Below are 10,551 nucleotides of genomic sequence, written 5' to 3'. Positions count from 1 at the left end.
GCGCTGTGACCGATTCAGGTCTCTTGCGGAGGAGCTTGTCCCTTAGGGTGTTGAGGAAGCGGAGGCCAGTGACGAAAGCCTCGATTGCCTCATTATCGGAGATTGATGGGACCTTGATGCGCATCTCTAAGAAACGCCGGACGTACTCGCGCAGTGGCTCATCTTTTCGATCTTGAATCCGTTGTAGATCGTATTTGTTGCCTAGTTGTTCACAAGTAGCAATGAAGTTGTCGATGAAGGCTTGCTTGAGCTCCTGCCAAGAGTCAAAATAGTTCGCCGGCAAGCTGACCAGCCATTGGTGACCTGCATGGCCAACAGCGACTGGGAAATAGTTAGACATGACGTGCTCGTCAGCCATGGCTGATCTGCATGCAGTTTCGTAGAGCATGACCCATAATTCGGGGTTTTCCTTGCCATCGTACTTCTGAAGTTTCTCAAGCTTGAAATTCTTGGACCATATGACTTGGCGAAGGTGTGGAGTAAACTGCTTCAAACCCGGCGGGCCATGGGTAGTGTCATATTTCATACGGCGATAACTTTCATGGGATGCTCGATCGTCGGCTCTCTGGTTGATGCGAGCGCGCAGATTGCATCCACCGAGGTAATGGCAGAGATCGTTATTGCCATCGTAGCAATCTCGATTGCCATCTGGATGAGCCCTATGACCATGGTTATCGCGGCGATTGTCGCGGTTGTCTCGGCGGTTATCGTCCTGGACGTCGCGGTGATTGTCGTCCCGATGGTGGTTGTCATCCTGGCCACCATCATGGCCACCGTTTCTGCCTTGGCGGTTGTCTGATGGGTCGTTGTTGCGTGAGCCATGTTGGTTAAGTGGCTGTGAGCAACTTGGGTGCTGGCGGCTGTGGCTTGACTCGACTGAGATGGATGGAGCCCGGGCTTGATTTACAATCTCTACGGTCTGGGCCATAGCAGCCGTCAGATAGGCTTGTATTTCATCGCGAACTGCTTGGGTTTCCGGGGTGTTGGGTAGTCGTTGCATTGTCGCCATGGCGATGGCCATGTTGGCGCTTGGAGTCCTAAAGACCTGTTTGTCTCCCACCCTGTCGAAAGCATCGTTGAGGTCACGTGGCTGGACCCTTATGCGTCGTGCCTCCTGGTCTGCTTTGGCTTTGATTTGCCAGCGATTAAACCGGTCAATATTGCGTGCTTCGTGTGCAGTCCTTTCTTGTTCTGTTTCACCAACTGCCGGTGGTTTGTCATTGCTAACGACATGGATCAAATCCCCTCGCTTTGGTGGGAAAGACGGGAATTGTGGGAACCCCGGGGCGTGGTCTAGGATATCTAGATCGTATTTCATGCCTTCATCTTCGTGATGCTGAAGCTCGGTGTGGACAGATGCATTAGATGTGATGCCAGACGAGGAGCTAGAGTCGCCCTCTTGGACTGTGTGGATGGATCCTTCTTGATAATCCTCAATCTAGATCATGTTTACGAAGTTGCTTGGCCTTGGACGAGGCTGATGTACAAAACCCAGATCCAAGCAGCGTCGTATGTTATACGCGTAGTTGGAGGCAGTGTTGCACAGGCCGTAGGGATGGGCCTAGTAATTCTTTGTTGAGGCTTCATACTCGGAGAGCCGAAGACCCATTGCGGAGGCTGGCCAGCGACGAGCGGAGCGCCCTTTAGGAGTAGATATGACCACAAGATCTATACCAAGTCATGCAGGATGACTGGCCCAAGCTGGTCGGGTAGATCTATTGTGGGGTGTGGTTACCTGCTCATTAGGTTGACTTTGAATCGTACTTACCAGAGCTAGGGTTTTAGTAAGTTTGGTGCCGACCCAATCGATGGAGTCGAGCAGGTTGGTGTTGTCGATCTGCTCCCTTTTGTAGCGAGGAAGTGGATGACGAGTTGTCAGCATGGCTGAAAGTGATGCGGGCGTGGTCGGAGCTAGATGTACCGTGGTCAGAGCCAGATCCATCGTGGTTGGAGCCGTATTCGTCGTGGTCGGAGTCGTATCTGCCGTGGTCGGAGCCGTAGCCGATGTAGGTGAAGCAGTGGTCGGCGCAGACTGGATCCACGCCTCCTCTAGGGTCATGGCGATGAAGTCGTCGGAGCTGATGGTCCAGGTGATCTGGTCAACAGTGAACATGAGGCCGTTCGGTGTAGCCATGGAGCCAGAGATGATGACCATCTTGTTTGCTTGGAGAGCAGTACGCACACCCCCTACCTGGCGCGCCACTGTCGACGAAATATGGTCGGCAGTCTACCTAGGGGTATGCCCAAGGTAGTAGATTATCGGCAGACAGATGCGCAAGCCACAAACAAGATGGTGACGCAAGATAGACACGAGGTTTTATCCAGGTTCGACCACCAAGAAGGCGTAATACCTACGTCCTGCGTCTGATTTGTATTGCTGTATGTCAATGAGAGATGTTTTTTAGAGGGGTCCCCAGCCCGCCTTATATAGTCTCGGGGGCAGGGTTACAGATCTGGAAACTAATCATAGCCAGTTACAATTGCCATATGTGGCCGGATAAGGATTCCTATTCTAACCGACCAGGATCTTGCTTGATCACCAAATCTGTCTTGACTCCTTACGCGGGACTTCGAACAGGTTGCCCGGGCCGCGCGTCATCTTTTGGTGGACCGAACCCACTGATCCGAGCTGGCCCAAGCCTAGCCGTAAGGGTATAGGGGTTAATACCCCCACAGGTACGCATTCTTGCTCACAAATGCTCTACTACTTAGCTTCTTTTTGACCAGTGCTTCCATATGATAGTTTCTGAGTTGTGAACTTGATAGTTTCTGACCAATGCCTTTTCATTTATTAAGTTTACGTCCATGTGCTGTTTTTCAATGATAAAATGGCACCTAGGCTGTGGTCATGTACATAGAACTTTGAACAATTCTGGTGGTAATTAAGAAGTAAAATAAGAATAATTCTTAGTCCTCTAATTTATGGTGGTAATCTAACTTTGGAGATCTCCTAACTGCACCACTTTTATTTCTTGTACTAGGCTCGATGGAGAGCCTGAACTTAGCTTAGCAGCGGTAGAACCTCCTGCATGATCCAAATTGGCCTAGAATGGATCTTGGCATAGTGTATCCTAACATGAAGGAGTTTAGATTGGCTGTGAGACAATTTGCTATAAATAAAGAGTTTGAACTACACATTGTCAAACACAGACCCAACTAGATACAGTGCCAAATTCATTATGACACTGTTTGGAAAGGTAGGCAAATTGCTTTGAGAGAATTGTATGGCAATTGGGAAGAAAGCTTTCAGCTGCTATTCAATTGGAGGGCAGAGGTACTGAAGAAGTCTCCAGGTAGTGTTATTGAGATTGGCATTAAGAAGGTAGACATCATGTTCTATTTCCATAGATTTTTCTGTGCACTACAACCTTGCATTGAAGGTTTCTTAGAAGGATGTAGGTCATACCTTAGCATAGACTCTACTGCACTTAATGGTAGATGGAATGGTCATTTAGCTGCTGCTTGTGGTATAGATGGTTACAACTAGATGTACCTAGTTGCTTTTGGCTTCATTGATGGCGAGACAACAGATAACTGGACTTGGTTTATGACTCATTTGCATAAGGCCATAGGAGATCTTCCTGTTTTAGCTATCTCGTCAGATGCATGCAAAGGTCTGGAAAATGTAGTTCAGAAAGTGTTTCCTAAGGCTGAACATAGGGAGTGCTTTAGACATCTAATGAACAATTTATTAAGAGGTATGGTGGTGATGTATTCTCTAAGATGTATCCTGCAGCTAGAGCTTATAGACAAGAAGTTTGTGGCTACTTTTTCAATTCAATTGTTGAAGCTGCTCCTGATGTGTTGGTTTGGCTAGAGGCTCACCATTATAAGCTATGGATGAGATCTGCCTTCAATCCTGACATTAAATGTGATTATATCACTAATAACCTTACTGAAGTGTTTAACAATTAGATCAAGGACTGGAAAGACCTTCCTGTTGTGGAGCTTACAGACAAACTCAGAGAGATGATAGTGGTGATGTGGGTGAAAAGGAGAAGAATGTCAGAAAGGCTTCATGGGAAGATCCTCCCAGTTGAAGGCAAGAACAAGAGGACTTAGGCACTTGACTATTGTAGATGGAGGTAGTTCTACAGCAGAGATTTGGGACACTACAAACACTAATAGTAAACATGTTGTGAAGTCACATCTTCATGAGTGCACCTGCCTTGAGTGGCAGCATACTGGTAAGCCTTGCCAGCATGCTTTGGCTTTGATAACAAGTGTACAGTCCGCTAATGTAAGAATGGAGGACTTTGTGCACGAGTATTACTCGGTTGAGAGGTTCCAGGCAGCCTATAAGAGACTTATAGAGTCATTGCTTGATAGGTCACAATGGCCAGATGTTGATTTGCCATTTGTTCTTAAGGCACCCCTTGACAAGAAGGCAGCTGGTAGGTACAGAAAACTCAGGATGAAAAGCTTCCTTGAAGGTAGTGGAAGCAAGGGAAAGAAGGCAGCCAAGGAAGCAACAAACGAGGCAGATAAACAAGCTACGAATGAGGCACAAAACGATAAGAAAACGAAGATTAGAGGCAAAAGGAAGTGCAAGAGATGTGGAGAATTGGGCCATAGTGAAACAAGCTACAAATGCCATCTTAATGGGACTAAGAAAAGGCAAGACCTACTGCATTCACTTGCTGTCCTTAATTATTGTGCTCATTAACTTGAACATTTGTCTCTAAACTTGCAGGCCAAGGAAGCCAAGGAAAAATACAACAAAGTATGGTAACAATGCAAAGATCCCAACAAAGAGAGCAAAGAAGGGAGGGGATAGTGTTGCTGAACCAACACTGCAAGAAATGGCACCACCAGCCCCAAATCCTTCCAATGACCAAGAAATGGCACCACCAGCCCCAAATGCTTCCAATGCCCAAGTCTTGGCACCAGCAGCCCCAAATGTACTCTCCATCCCCATAAGGCTCACAAGAGAGCAGATCCTACAAAACAGCCCCATTAGGGTGACAAGAGGGTATGCAACAGATTAATTCTCATTGTTTTATACTTGTACACGAGCAAAAAATGACTCATAGTGGTACTTTTATTGTAGCCGACTCCACACACTGCTAGGTGAAGGTGTGGATCCCATCATTGCTGCCTCACCAGACAAGACAGTCCAAAAGAGAAGCCTAGCAAAAAAACTGAAGCCAAGGAAACTGAAAACCAATTAGATGGTGTGACTTATATGGTGTGAACCTTTATGGACCCATGTTATTGTATCTGGACCTATGTTATTGTAATTTAGATGGTGTGAACCTTTATGGAAACTAATATGTTATCTGCTCCAATCAATGAATCTGCTCTGCAGCTTTATCATTAATGTGTATCCTGTCCACTTATTCTATCCAACTGTTGTCCCATTTTTGTTTGGTGACTCTCAGGGCTGGCCTTCCAACTGTTGTCCCTGAAGAAACTTATTCTATCCCTATTGTATTGCTTGAAAGGCATTTTTTTGTGAGTCATGTGCTGTCTGCTCCAATCAACGAATCTGCTCTAAAATGATGTCTGTGTCTGGAATAACATAGATATGTCTGAGTCATGTGCTGTTATGCATTGCCAGACAATGGACCTATAGTTTACCAAGCTGTACAATATCAGAAAATGGATCTACAGGTTATCACTTGTTTTGCCATTCTCTGTAGCCTGTACCTTGATAAGCAGATGTATTTCTTTCTTGGGTTTGTATCTGGCAAATGTAGCCTGTACCTTGATCTACATGTTATCACTTGTTTTGCCATTCTCTGTAGCCTGTACCTTGATAAGCAGATGTAGTATGTAGCCTGTACAATATCACTTGTTTTGCTGTTATTGTATCTGGACCAAAATCTGGCAGATCAAGCATCCTCATTACATAGTTCAATAACTTGTATTTTCTGTTAGTATGCAGTGAGAACAATGGATATATTACAATGTTCAGTAACTTTGACAGTTTGTATGGCTCTTTGAAGCAATTTCACTATAGTAAGAATTTTTTTTAATGCCTAAGGCACTTCAAACATGTGCAGTAAGAATAGAGTTTTTCATGAAAACATCTTTATTCCATGACTTGCTAATAAGCATCCATACAATTTCAGTTCCATGATACAACACAGTTCCATGACTTGCTAATAAGCAATTTCACTACATTTCAGTTACTAAACAGACCACCACCACTACTGATACAACACAGTTAAAGAACACAATCTTGCTTCACTTGCTAATAAGCACTACCACACCTAAAAGAACTATGACAGTCATGACTAAACAGAGCACAACCAACAGCTGGACCAGATCGATAAGCTTGCCCATCTTGAGATAGATCCTATCTTCATCAAAAATCATGCTTTTAAGCTTCATTTCTTCTTGACATTTAGTTTCACCATGACCTTCTAATGGCACTGCAGCTAGCAAATCTTCTTTAAGCTTCTTTACGACTACTTTCTTGTACTCTTCCAACCACCTAAAGAATGGACATTTCTTCACTGCCTGTGGAAATGACAATACATAATACAGTTATTTATCCAAACCTTGACACAGTACCTAGTTCATCCAGTTGTATATGACAATAAACAACAAAGCAATATATACTCACAAATTCATTGTAGTTTACGTATTTGAAGAAAATTCTGCCGTTGTTCTTCCAAGATTTGCATTCCACTACTTTATCACCACATTCTGGGCATAGAATCAGGGGGATCCCACTAGGCCCGAGTGGATACAGAGAAACTGCAGATGTTGGGATGAACGACAAATTAGACGAACCCTCACCCATAGCCTAGGATGAACGACGAATTAGACGTATCCTAGGATGAGATCTGGCCGGTGGTTGTCCATCCAGCACTTGGAGCAGCGCGGGTGTGGCCGAAGGTGCCGGGACCCCTGGCTGGCTACGGGGAGACAGCCGAAGAGGTGGGTTGGCGCGGACGCATCGGGGCGGCGGCGGGGGGCTCTCGGTGAGTATGCGTCAGCCTTGGCGGCGTCGGTGTGTCCGTGACCGAACAAATGGGGGATGGAATGGATTGGATACGGTTGTTGAAGGCTCAGGGGCAAAACGGAAAAGAAAAGAGGTCGCCAGAATAATAAAAAAAATTTGGCGACAAAATACAGAAATGACATTCTAGCGAGTGTGTCCAGTTTGATAATGACAAACCAACGAATTTTTTTTACGAGATGACAAAAGAGCGAAACCCACATTTTATAATGGTAAAATTCTAATTATCTCCCGTGCTCTTGTCCGTGCTGTGTGGTAAGCGGTGCGGGCCGGCTGGATCCATCTTGGCCACGGTGGGTCTTGGGTCGGCTCGGCGAAATCTGTGGCCTGGCCCTGGACTGGACTTGGAGGGTCACATGTGGGCGTGAGGAGACGAACGTGGCCAGACGTGAGGATATATCCGTACGTGTGTCGTGCCGCTCTCGGATCGTCGACGTGTCAGCCTGTTCGGACCTCGTCAGTTAATTAGGGCCCAAGGCGTCGCGGCTTGGATGGGCTGGCATGGGTGCTGCATTGCGTTCAGGTGCAGCAGGTGTAGCCCATCCTTGCTCAAAAAAAAAACAAAAAACAAAGAAGATGTAGCCCATCCTGCTGCCATTTGCCGTCCGTCCATGCGCATCCGGAAAATCCATCATCGCATTGAGGAAGACAAATGCATGGGCCAAATCTAACATACTTTGCCCGCCCTTAAATTTTTTCACATTTCCTATTGTACAGTCGCCTGAAATCTGTCTCTGTTTCAGGCGATGCCTCCTCCGTTGGATGGAGTTTGCGATCTGTGCGCTTTGGGTACGATCTTTCTTATCGGGTCCGGGCACCGGAGGCCGCATCCGCTACTACCCAACGGACCGAGAACCCAATTCGGAGACTGTTCGTATTCCTCGATCCCCGCGCATAAAAAGGTATCGTGCTTTCTGGAGCTCGTCGCGGTGGCGATTGTTCTGCCCCTCTCCGTGGTTCTCCCCGTCGAGGCTCGTCGGCGTCCCCTCCTCGACGATTCGGAGGCTCGCTGCTCCGCCATAGCGTCGAGGCTCGTCGGCGCCTCCTCCTCGGCGATTCGGAGGCTCGCTGCTCCGCCATAGCTTGATGTCAGCAGGTACCTTCTTACGCTGCGCTCTCTTTCCCTGATTCGAGCTTTGTTTTTTTGGGTCATCTGTGTTTATGGTTCAGTAGATCTACGCTTTGATTGCATCTTTGATGTATTTGTGGTTCGATTTCATGGAGGATGAGTCTGCTTGCTTTCGCCTCACCTGGACGGGCGTTGTCTTGCCGAGGATGAGTCTACTTGCTTTCGCCTCACCTGGACGGGCGTTGTCTTGCCGAGGATGAGTCTGCTTGTGTCGTCGCTTCAGCGGCAGCCGATGAGCGACCAGGCGGAAGCAAGGTGGGGTGGGGATGATGTCAGGCGAGGTGGATGAGGGGTGATTTGCGCTTATTTAGCCCCTTGATTTTGCGCTTGTTTGATTTTGTTGTGGGTTTTTAGAAGTCCCCCTGCTCGAGGGGTAGTAGGATAGGCGCCAGGGCAGCTGTAGCTTGCCTCCATGCTGGGTCTGGTTCGATTTGCAGCTGGGATCGAGGAGGAGCTAGGATTTGTTTGATTTTTAATTTTTTTAGTCGCCCTGAAGGAGCCTGACAATTGTGAAGACGCTTGCATTGCTGGTAGAAGATTGGATCCAGGTGAAGTATAGGGGATCCAGCAGATCCGGAGGAGCATTGCAATATGGTGTCGATTTGCATATGCTGGTACATGATGTGGTGTCGATTTGCTTGATTGGTAAAATCTTCTGGCGTCAGGAGGTCATAGGGTTAGAAATTGGTGGTGTTTATGTTTGTTGTGTTGGGTTGAGCGAGCTAGCTACGGCCCATGCTGTGCGCCATGGTGTAGCAGCCTGAGCATTAGGGCGATTTGTTATTGTTCTTTGTGTGCAATGGTTTTTATGGTCAGCAATGGTGCTTGCTTTTTTTTTTGCTTGGTATGGTTGTTCAATGGTTTATTTGATCTATAGTTGAAGAGAGGACTATACCACAACATATTGAAAAATCAAAAAGGGCTATTCTCTACCTAAATGTGCTGCTTACTGATCTATTATTGGTTTTATCCTTAACAAAATGCTCTGCAATATAGATTATCATCATATAAGTAGTAAATTGCACACTTAAATTACTGCAATTATGATGTTTAACATGTGTAATATCCAGTCTTTTAACTGTGTGTTCCATTCTTTTTTGTTCATTTCAGATTCAGATACTAGTTCTGATTTACAGTGAGTTGTTTGATAACTTGATTAGTTTTAATTTTTTTTGTATGGTACTGAGCTTCCATCAGAGTACGGTTCTCTGTTGAATATATGCTATTGCTATTGATAATGCTATGATATAATTTCAGATTTAGATACAATGTATGCTATATATGCTATTGCTAATGCTATGATATGATTTCGATCCTCCATGCATGTGCAGATGTGCTCGCTGATTCACATGATTAAATAGGACTGCCATTTAGTAGTTTTTATTTATTTGGTTCTGTCAGATACGTTAAATAGGACTGAATTGATTTTTGTTTGTGTCTGCATGAGCTCACATGCATGGTTTATTTTAGAAATTTGTTTAAGCTCCCACAGCTTACTGCATGTTTTGGAGTTTTATGGGTCCTGGTATTTCAGTTAGTCGTTGTGGACCCTCTTGACATAGGTGATACACATGTAGCACCTGATTTTGTGTGCCTTTGTTATATAATTTTGATAACTGAATTATGTGTTGTACTATACTATTGTACTATCTGCATATTAATAACAAACCATGAGAGTGCTATGCATTCCGCATTTTAGGACTGAATTTCCTTTGCACAATATATGCAAATTGTATAGGGTGAGCAATACTGTCCACAAGCAGCATGTCAAACATCTAGGTGTTCTGGTCAAAATCATGCTTCTGTTCTAGTAATTTCCTTCTTTATGTAGAAGTCCTTGTACTAGTAATTTTAGCTTCTTATGCACTTGACATGCTAGGCCCTGACCCCTCATCTGTAGAGAGCTTTGCTAAATTTCAATTCGATTGGTTTTTTACTGCAGCTAGCAATGAGATCATTAACCATTTTTTTGTTATGTAGCCATGGATGATGATGAGTTTCTTTCTGATGGTGAGTCTACAAATGGTGAGAGTGAGGATGATCTTCCTAACAACTCAGAAGAGGAAACCTCTGATCCTTTCAATGATGGCGAGGTACTAAGTTCATTTTGAATTTGTTTTTGTGTGTGCACTTGTGTATTATAATAATTTGATATATGATATATCTTGTTGCCTTTTTTAGGATCCAAATCCTGAAGATGATAATATTGATACTAGTGAAATGCTAAAAACTTTGAAGCATGTTCAAAAAGCCGTTTGTGGAGTATGTTGTGAAACCTTTGTCTGTTAATATCTGATATATTGTGTTGTGGTTGTTTTAGTTTTGTATTACTCCTGTAGTAGTAGTAGTTTAGGGTCCATGCTAGTTTTATTGTTCCTGTATATACTGCATGATTATTATACTGTAGATGATTGAGTGATACTGGTGGCATTGGTCCTTGCCTATTTTTCTT

At 44.9% G+C, this 10,551-nt stretch overlaps 1 pseudogene; it reads left to right on the top strand.

Moving 5' to 3' along the window:
* The first annotated feature begins 604 nt into the window (after positions 1–604).
* On the top strand, positions 605–5,171 carry LOC136526034 (uncharacterized; annotated as a pseudogene).
* The last annotated feature ends 5,380 nt before the right edge of the window (positions 5,172–10,551 follow it).

Source organism: Miscanthus floridulus, chromosome 19 (assembly GCF_019320115.1).
Source record: "Miscanthus floridulus cultivar M001 chromosome 19, ASM1932011v1, whole genome shotgun sequence".
NCBI lineage: Eukaryota > Viridiplantae > Streptophyta > Magnoliopsida > Poales > Poaceae > Miscanthus > Miscanthus floridulus.
The sequence above is the reverse complement of the archived record's forward strand: the minus strand, read 5'-3'. Positions and strand labels throughout refer to the sequence as shown.